Here is a 7983-nt window from a genome sequence, read left to right as displayed (position 1 = left end):
TCTAAATAGCTTTTACAAAAATCTTGTGACATCTAATCATCACATTGACGTTTTAACTGAATGAATTTGAATTATAATACCACTACTCTAATTTCCTTAACAAGAATGGTTTCTAGGTAGGATACAAAAGACGCTATTGAGTTACACATAAATGAAACACGCAAATATGAGTTGTACTTATTACCCGCTTATGCCTTGTACCATTGACATTGACGTTCTGAAGGGCGCGGTTCCCGGGCTCAGGGAGGGATGACACCAGCCCGCAGAGAGGGGTATGAATGGCACTGACGTCATAGGGTGCGCGCGCATACGCCGCAGCCTTGAACTTGCATCGATCCGGCGATCTTGCACTTGAATCCTATGCACGCCACTCAACCCTGTTTATTTATAGAGATTGCTATTTACACTAGCTTGTAGATGAAGCCTTTTTTCAGTTATATTATATTAATTAATTAATTATTATACCTAGCAACACTTTGCGGGGTCATTTTAAGGAGAAAAAGCTTAGGTTATCTGGCAACACATATTTCCAACTAGCTACTACATTAGGCTTTCATGCCTATGCTGAATTAGCTAATTCGATTATGAGGTTTTAGTATAGAGTTATTTATTATGGAACTATATTTGTCTATTTTTACTGTCACATGACATGTCAAGTTTTTTCAAGTTTGGCTTCAGATTTCTATGTGTCCTCGACCAGTATAGATAAGATTTCGTGTATTTTCGTTAAAAACATTTGTGTATGGTATACATTAGAACTACAGGTGTTTGATTATGTGACAGAAATCCCAAGGTTTATTAATTTAATACTCCTTAAAACTAGTTTAAACTAAAAGTTACGTTTATGCGCAATACTGTTTTTGCTTTGCTATATAATACTGAAAAGACTGCTTGCGTCTAGCTAACTACTCTGTGGATAATGCTTTGAAACGCCATACTTATAAAACTATAAAGGCCCGATACCATTTTACAGCTTTCTCGTACAATATTTTTTAAATTTTAATAATACAATCGGATATCATTTTTACAACGTGTTATCTTGTTATGGTGGTAAAGTTGTCTAATCGCGTTTATCACAAACATCGGCCATAGGGCAGCTCCCACCTATACACGCGCTAAGTTACGTCAGTACTCCTACAATACAAAATCCGATCAATATACCTAAATGCTAATACATATTACCTACTATATCCATTACGTCTATTTGTCTTTAATAATGCTTTATTTAGATAAGCAGTTGTCGAAAATCTAGGACAGCCGAACCGAAGAACAAACTATAAATTATAAGAAGCGAAGTAATTAAAAAATTTGGTAAGTTTTATTCCGTGGACTAGTTGCTTCACGTTGAAAGAATTCCGGATTAGAGATAGCTTAATATTCCCGAAAGTAATTATCGTTAGTTACTATATATATTAGTTTATATTATAGAGATATCTTATTATTATTTTTTATATATACGTAGAGAGGATAGGGATTTTTCTAAATTACATTTTTTAGTCTAGCTGGTTTCCAAACTAAACTGTTTTTTTTTTAATTCAAAAATGAACCCACAACGGACATAGTAAAGTAGACTATATGCGGTTGCTGTAATGACAAATTATTTCATAAAAAAATTTGCCAAAATATACGTCAATGAAAAGTATTTAGAATTTGAATCAACTGATTGATATGCACGTTTGTATCACGTGATGGTCTCCAAGCTATATTTTTGATAACTTATCATATCGGTGTGTTATTATTGATTTATCGATAGTAATATTTTGCGTTATGTTAACCGGATTTTACCACTACTTTGTCCAATTCTGCTTGTACAAAGCAAAAAAATTCTATTGAAAACTATTCGTAACGAGAAATTAATACGTCTAAATAAAGTAAATTAATACATCTGACTCTCTTCTCTACTTTACGTGCGCTTGTATTATCTATTGTTCCTACACACAATTCTCTATTCCGTAAAAAAAAATAATTTTGCAAAAGTTACATCAGTTTCCTTGAAACACTTTTGGATTATATTTGTTTATATAAAGGTATTTGTTTGTTTAATATAACTGCGTAAGAATTTCATGTAATACATCATTTATATGATAGGGTTAGCGTCTTTGAATTATTTAAACGTAAATCTATTTTGATTTTATACACATGAGAACTACCATTAAGACTTATATGAGAAATAAACTAGAATTGATATAAAACTGTGTAGTTTCATTGATCTAAATTTTAGTATTTCGAGCGCAACTATAATATTCCGAGTCAATTCCCGCTAAAACGGATTTTTGACATATATACGTAGAAATTATGATGCTCAAGCATGTAGGCATTTGCAGTTTTTAGCTAAGTCTTGTTCCCCGGTAATGGACCCCTTCCTCCTCTTTTACCCACAGTTTCGCACAGCTGTCTTCAAAATTTTACAATAAGCGTTTATTTTTTTCTCTCACTGTTACATTCGATATTTCTGGTTTTTGGAGTGCTGTGTTAGTAATAGTTATTAAGTACATTTAATGCTGTCTTTATCTCTTTATTGTGCATAATTTTAATGATATTTTTTTTTATTTCTTTCTAGATGCTATTGTAAAATATTATGTAAAGTTATGGCTAGATTTTTTAAAGAAATAATTTGTACAAAGGCACTGCCTCATGATCCTACAGAACCGACAGCATTATAGGCTCCCGCTGAAGTACGCGATAAAGCCTTTTGAATGTACCTATATAACAACATCCATCGATCTTATATTCGCCTACTTGCAATGAAATAGGTACAGCAATAGTTTGAACATATTTTGAAGAGACTTATGACTATTATACTATTATAAAAACTATTATTTAAAGTATTTATTTTGTTTGACATCCCTATCTTTGGGGTGGTGATCTTTGACTGCCAAAAGTCATTATGTTGTTTAATTATTTATGATACAGATAAAATACTATGTAATAATATTTGAAATACCTTTGTTATTCGTTAGAAATATAAATCCGATTTTATAATTATAACATACCAAGAACACTTATTAGAAATGTATTCATGAAAATATTGTAGAATTTAACTAACCAAAACTTTAGAAATTTGACATTGCAAACATTACAAGATATAGTTCTAGATATAATGAATTTAATTTTTTTTCATTTATTTCGCAGTGTGAGCACGTTATCTTGTAGTCAGATGACACAGGGGGCCGACCCCTTTGCCCCTAGATAGTGTTACCAGTTTTCACTAGCGAGTGCACGCAACACGTACTTAGTCATAATTATCACATACATATATATTTAACAAGTCCCTTATTGAGCTAAGGGTGTATTGACAATATTCGGCTGGTCATCTTTTTTTCTTTTTAATTCAAATATCATTTGCAGTTTTAATAAATATTATGAAGAAGGTTAATTATTTAAAAGAATGAAGGGAGGGTCATTTTAAGTAAAGGGTCTTGATGAGTAGATATAATTAATAAATAAATGAAACAATAAATATGTTGAGATAGTAAAGTAAGAATTAATGTTGTCATTTTATGTACCGGCGGTTAAAATTTAAACCAAACTTTGTGCATATTGTAACATAAATTGGCTTACATTAGCTAAAAAAGTTTGCAAAAATGTAAAAAAGTATTTGTGGCCCATGAGGGGATCGAACCCGCGACCTTCGCGTTATTAGCACGACGCTCTAACCAACTGAGCTAATGGGCCAATGTCTACAATGTTGAAATTAATGAATATAAAGATATAAATTTCGTTCATAATAAGTGTCGTAATCTTGATACATTTTTATTCGTAATAATATGTTATATTTTTGATGAAAACATTTTTTAGTTGACTAATATGCATAAACAATGCATTCTAAATTTAATTGTTAAATACTTTAACAAACATTATTAAATAAGTGTGATATAAAACAGGATTAAATAGTTTGATAAGACTGATAACAATGATAAATTTGGGAATTTACAATAGCTCAAATTATCGCATTGATGTTTTAGTTGCTGTTGGAGATGTTGATAAGAAATGATAATATGAAGCTACCTATTCTGACTCTTGTATTATTTTAAACAATGTCAAAGCTTTATCTTTCGTAAATTTTAAGGCCACAAGTTGCTTATAATTTTATTTTTCTATCTTTGAATAAGTTTTAATTATGAGCGTGACCAATAAATATCGCCTGACGATCGAATCTTGACATCACTTTGTCACGGTAAACTACATACCCTGCGGTTTTCTCAGGTTCAATAGGTGTTAAACTTTTTCACTATTTTACTTTGTGCGCGATAGTCATCTTCCTCATTAACCGAGTAACAATTCAAAACAATTAAACTAAACAAATGAATCCGTGACCTGAACGATGTAGCAGACAACTTATCTATTGTTGACATTCGCCAATCTTTATGCTTTGCCATTTGCGTAAGCGCATGTGTAATCTACGACCAGTGTAACTTGACCCTGTAAACATCACCTAGTGTTTGGCACGGTTCCGTATCTGTGTTGCGTGAGGGGTCAAGTGTTATTGGTCGTCATTATCAGAGTAGTAGTCAACATTGGGGGTTCTCGCTGTTCCGGCGTTCAGTCGGCGGCGGATCGTCGTCGGCTCAGCACTCATGAGGGGGATGTATATAAATTATTAAAACAATATCTCACTAGCATGGAAAATTAACATAATATTTTTTTTCCTTATATAATATATATATATATTTTTCACGGATTATTTTCTTAAAGCATAAAAATTAATTTCTACAATATGATTTAACATATTATTGTCTTATCAGTTCGATGGCGTGACAAATAAGAATAGTTTATGTTTCTCGACAAACGTAATAACTTTACAATTAAGCTGATGATAATAGTTATTTTTAATTAGTACTTTATTAGCATATCAGATTTACTCTCATTAACGTATGTTTACAATTAAAAATAAACATTGCGTCTCATAGTAACAGAAGATAATGATAGAGTTAATTATTTCACGTTGCTGATGTGTGGTTTTTATTCGATATATCAGAGCAAAACACTGACACGAGGCCCGCGCGTGGTACAACATAAAAATAGAATGTAAAACAACGACCAGTTTACAAATGACTCTTGTGCCCTTCAACAAGCAGAGCAGAGCAAGTCCACAATCCACACCGAACGGAGGTCAAAACATTCTGGTTGACTCCCGCGCTGCCTTCGAACCACGCCCTGTTGTTTTCAATGCGGCTCGCGTCCTATATACAAAATTGTTGGCAGTGTTTTGATCGTTATTTTTACGAATTAGGTACCATACGTGACGGAGTTAATAAAATCGTTGCGATAATTTACCCACTCTACATATTATATTATCATATAGATATATATAAGAAAATCATATATATAATTTAGTTAAAAACATTGCTTAAGGTCTCATGTAAATATTGCTATAGATTGCTTAATACAGTGTGAACTACTGTTTCAAATAAACGATATGAAATGAAATATTTTATCAACATTACAAGATGTTTAATTTTCCTATAACATTTGTAATTGTACGAAGCACTTTTGTATCGACAATTTGTTCAAGCAATTTGTATTTGTATCATATATAAGTAGACTGATTTATTGCTTAATACGGGGAATAATATCTATAAATCTTTCCCTGAGACTGTCAGAATTATATGTAGACAAAAAAATACACGTAAATAGAGACGATATGTCTGGCACATTTCGTAAATTAAGAATAGGTAGGCCAAAAAACACTGGACAGAGGATTTCAACTGCGAGCAAGCAATGGATGGAGTATCGAAAAATTAAGCTTAGGTGGCCTATATGCCTCATATACATATTCGATATACGCACGATGTTCGAAAAAAACTAAATACCCAATCAGACCAGACCATTATAATAATGACATATATAGTGCTGTGTTTTTATAAGTTCGTAAATATATTGAAAGCGTTACAAATATAGACTTAGTAGGCAGAAACCACGTCAATTCTATTCCACTTGCTACGGTCCTGACATACCTACATCTGTCTAGATTCTTCACATATATTCACCATGCATGCTCGTTGGTTATATCTTGGTCCCTCTAGTACCTTCTTCTTCTATTTGATTTAGTTGTATCCGACAAGGCATACCAGCCACAGTTGCTTTGTATATCCTAAGTGTAAACCGCTTTTCGATGCATTCCCTCTCGTTTCTTTGTCACTACGCCCTCTTTTATTTCTTTATACGGTCTTTATTTGCTCTGACTGCATCAGAACATCAAGCCCGTTACAATTAGAACTGTAACCTAACGAATAGAATTTTACAAATATGTAACGGATTCTTCGTAAAACTCACTCGTATGGGAAAGTATGTACACTCTCGCCGCGTCACGCCCTATAAGTCGGTGAACTTGTTGTCTGTTTATTTATAGAAACAGGCGTTAAACGATATTTACTTCACAATTCAGTTAGACAATATTTAAAATATATTGATGTTTTTGTTATAAGGGAACATTTCAACTAATTTTGAAATAAAGCTGTAAATACAATAAAGGTAAATACACAAATTCTGTTGCTTATTTGTAAAAAATATAAATTGATACCGTTACCCATGAACCAATCTGAGGGATACGATCCATTTCCAGACATGGTAACTATGACTACTCGAAGCATTTACTGTTTGCCATAAGTCTGTGTGTAAGACTCGTCTCACCGTCATTACAGCGCTAAAATTCTTCATAATAATTCATTCTTAATAATTCAGATATTCTGGACAAAGAAATATATGTAGTTTGTAGACGTATAGAGGACTTGGTACTTTAAGGAAACCCTAAATACGTTGGAATGATAAGAGCTTTTTATAAACATCGCAACATGATTGCAAATCATAAATTTGCCTACAATTCATAATGAGGCGTATGTGTGTGAAGTTAGATAACATAATATTATGATAAGATTGTTATACTTTTCAGAAATGTCATGTATTATTATTATTAAAGCTTTATTATTTAATTCATACAACAATTGGTTACTCTACATTTTTTTATATTATAGTCCGGTCAATTTAGACCAAAAAATGAGAGTTAAGGTATTGGTACAGGCGTGGCAACGTGTGCATATTATGATGATAACAACTTTTACAAGTTTTTGAATCGAATCGAAAAGTTTTTAAAATATCTCAAAAATGGCAACTCATATAATATATAGATAGATAATTTCATGATGTACATTTTTGTCTCTTTTGTCTTTTTTGTTTGAAGTAAACTTCTTATGTGTTGGAAAAAACCGTCACATTCTTTTTGTCCTACCACGGTTGATTCGAATTCATGAATAACAAAAATATATAATAACGATAACAATGATAGTTATAATTCTTTTAAAATCAATGAAATTCTGTAATAATTTTAGGAGTAATAAGGTTACATGAAATAATTATATCATGTCTATGATGATAAAAGCATTTTTTTAAATTTATCTATTTTATTTAACCAATTTCTGTGAAGTTGCATATAAATTGACCGTTTTTTCGAAAAATAAAGTCATAAAGAAGTTTCACTTCTTACATGAGTACACTAGTACACGCATACATTTTGTACGCTTACGAACACCATTATGCATATAGAAATATGGTCGAAATTACCTACTATTCCCACTCACATAGTATTCTCATAAATACTCGCGTCGAAGAGGAAATCGTTGTGCCACGCCAGTCCAAAGTTCTCACAACTTGGCTCCGAGCCAGCAATTCCTGTTATTTCCCTACTTCACTAATTTAACGCGAATTTATATTTAACCCTTAGAGCATTGGTAGAGCTGACCGTGAAATGCAATCGGTACTTTATTTTCTCAAACAACCCAAAAACTTGAAGGGACTACAATATAATTCAAGAGATCTTAGATTTTAAACGATTGTATAATTATTATGTTTTAAGTTAATTCAAATTTTCTGTTGCATTTATTTATTGAAAACGAATTATTAGCATTGTAATTGAATTTGAAAAATTGAATAGCAAATATCGATTATCGCTTCTCTAACTATTCCAAACGAGATTCGTCGATTACG

At 31.9% G+C, this 7983-nt stretch overlaps 1 non-coding gene across 1 annotated transcript; it reads right to left on the bottom strand.

Moving 5' to 3' along the window:
- Window positions 1-3601: 3601 nt before the first annotated feature.
- Trnai-aau lies at window positions 3602-3675 on the bottom strand. Its single transcript has one exon. It is a non-coding gene; the product is annotated as a tRNA-Ile (tRNA).
- Window positions 3676-7983: the final 4308 nt, after the last annotated feature.

Source organism: Pieris rapae, chromosome 10 (genome assembly GCF_905147795.1).
Source record: "Pieris rapae chromosome 10, ilPieRapa1.1, whole genome shotgun sequence".
NCBI classification, from domain to species: Eukaryota; Metazoa; Arthropoda; class Insecta; order Lepidoptera; family Pieridae; genus Pieris; species Pieris rapae.
Note: the sequence above shows the minus strand (reverse complement) of the source record. Positions and strands in the feature narration are given on the sequence as shown.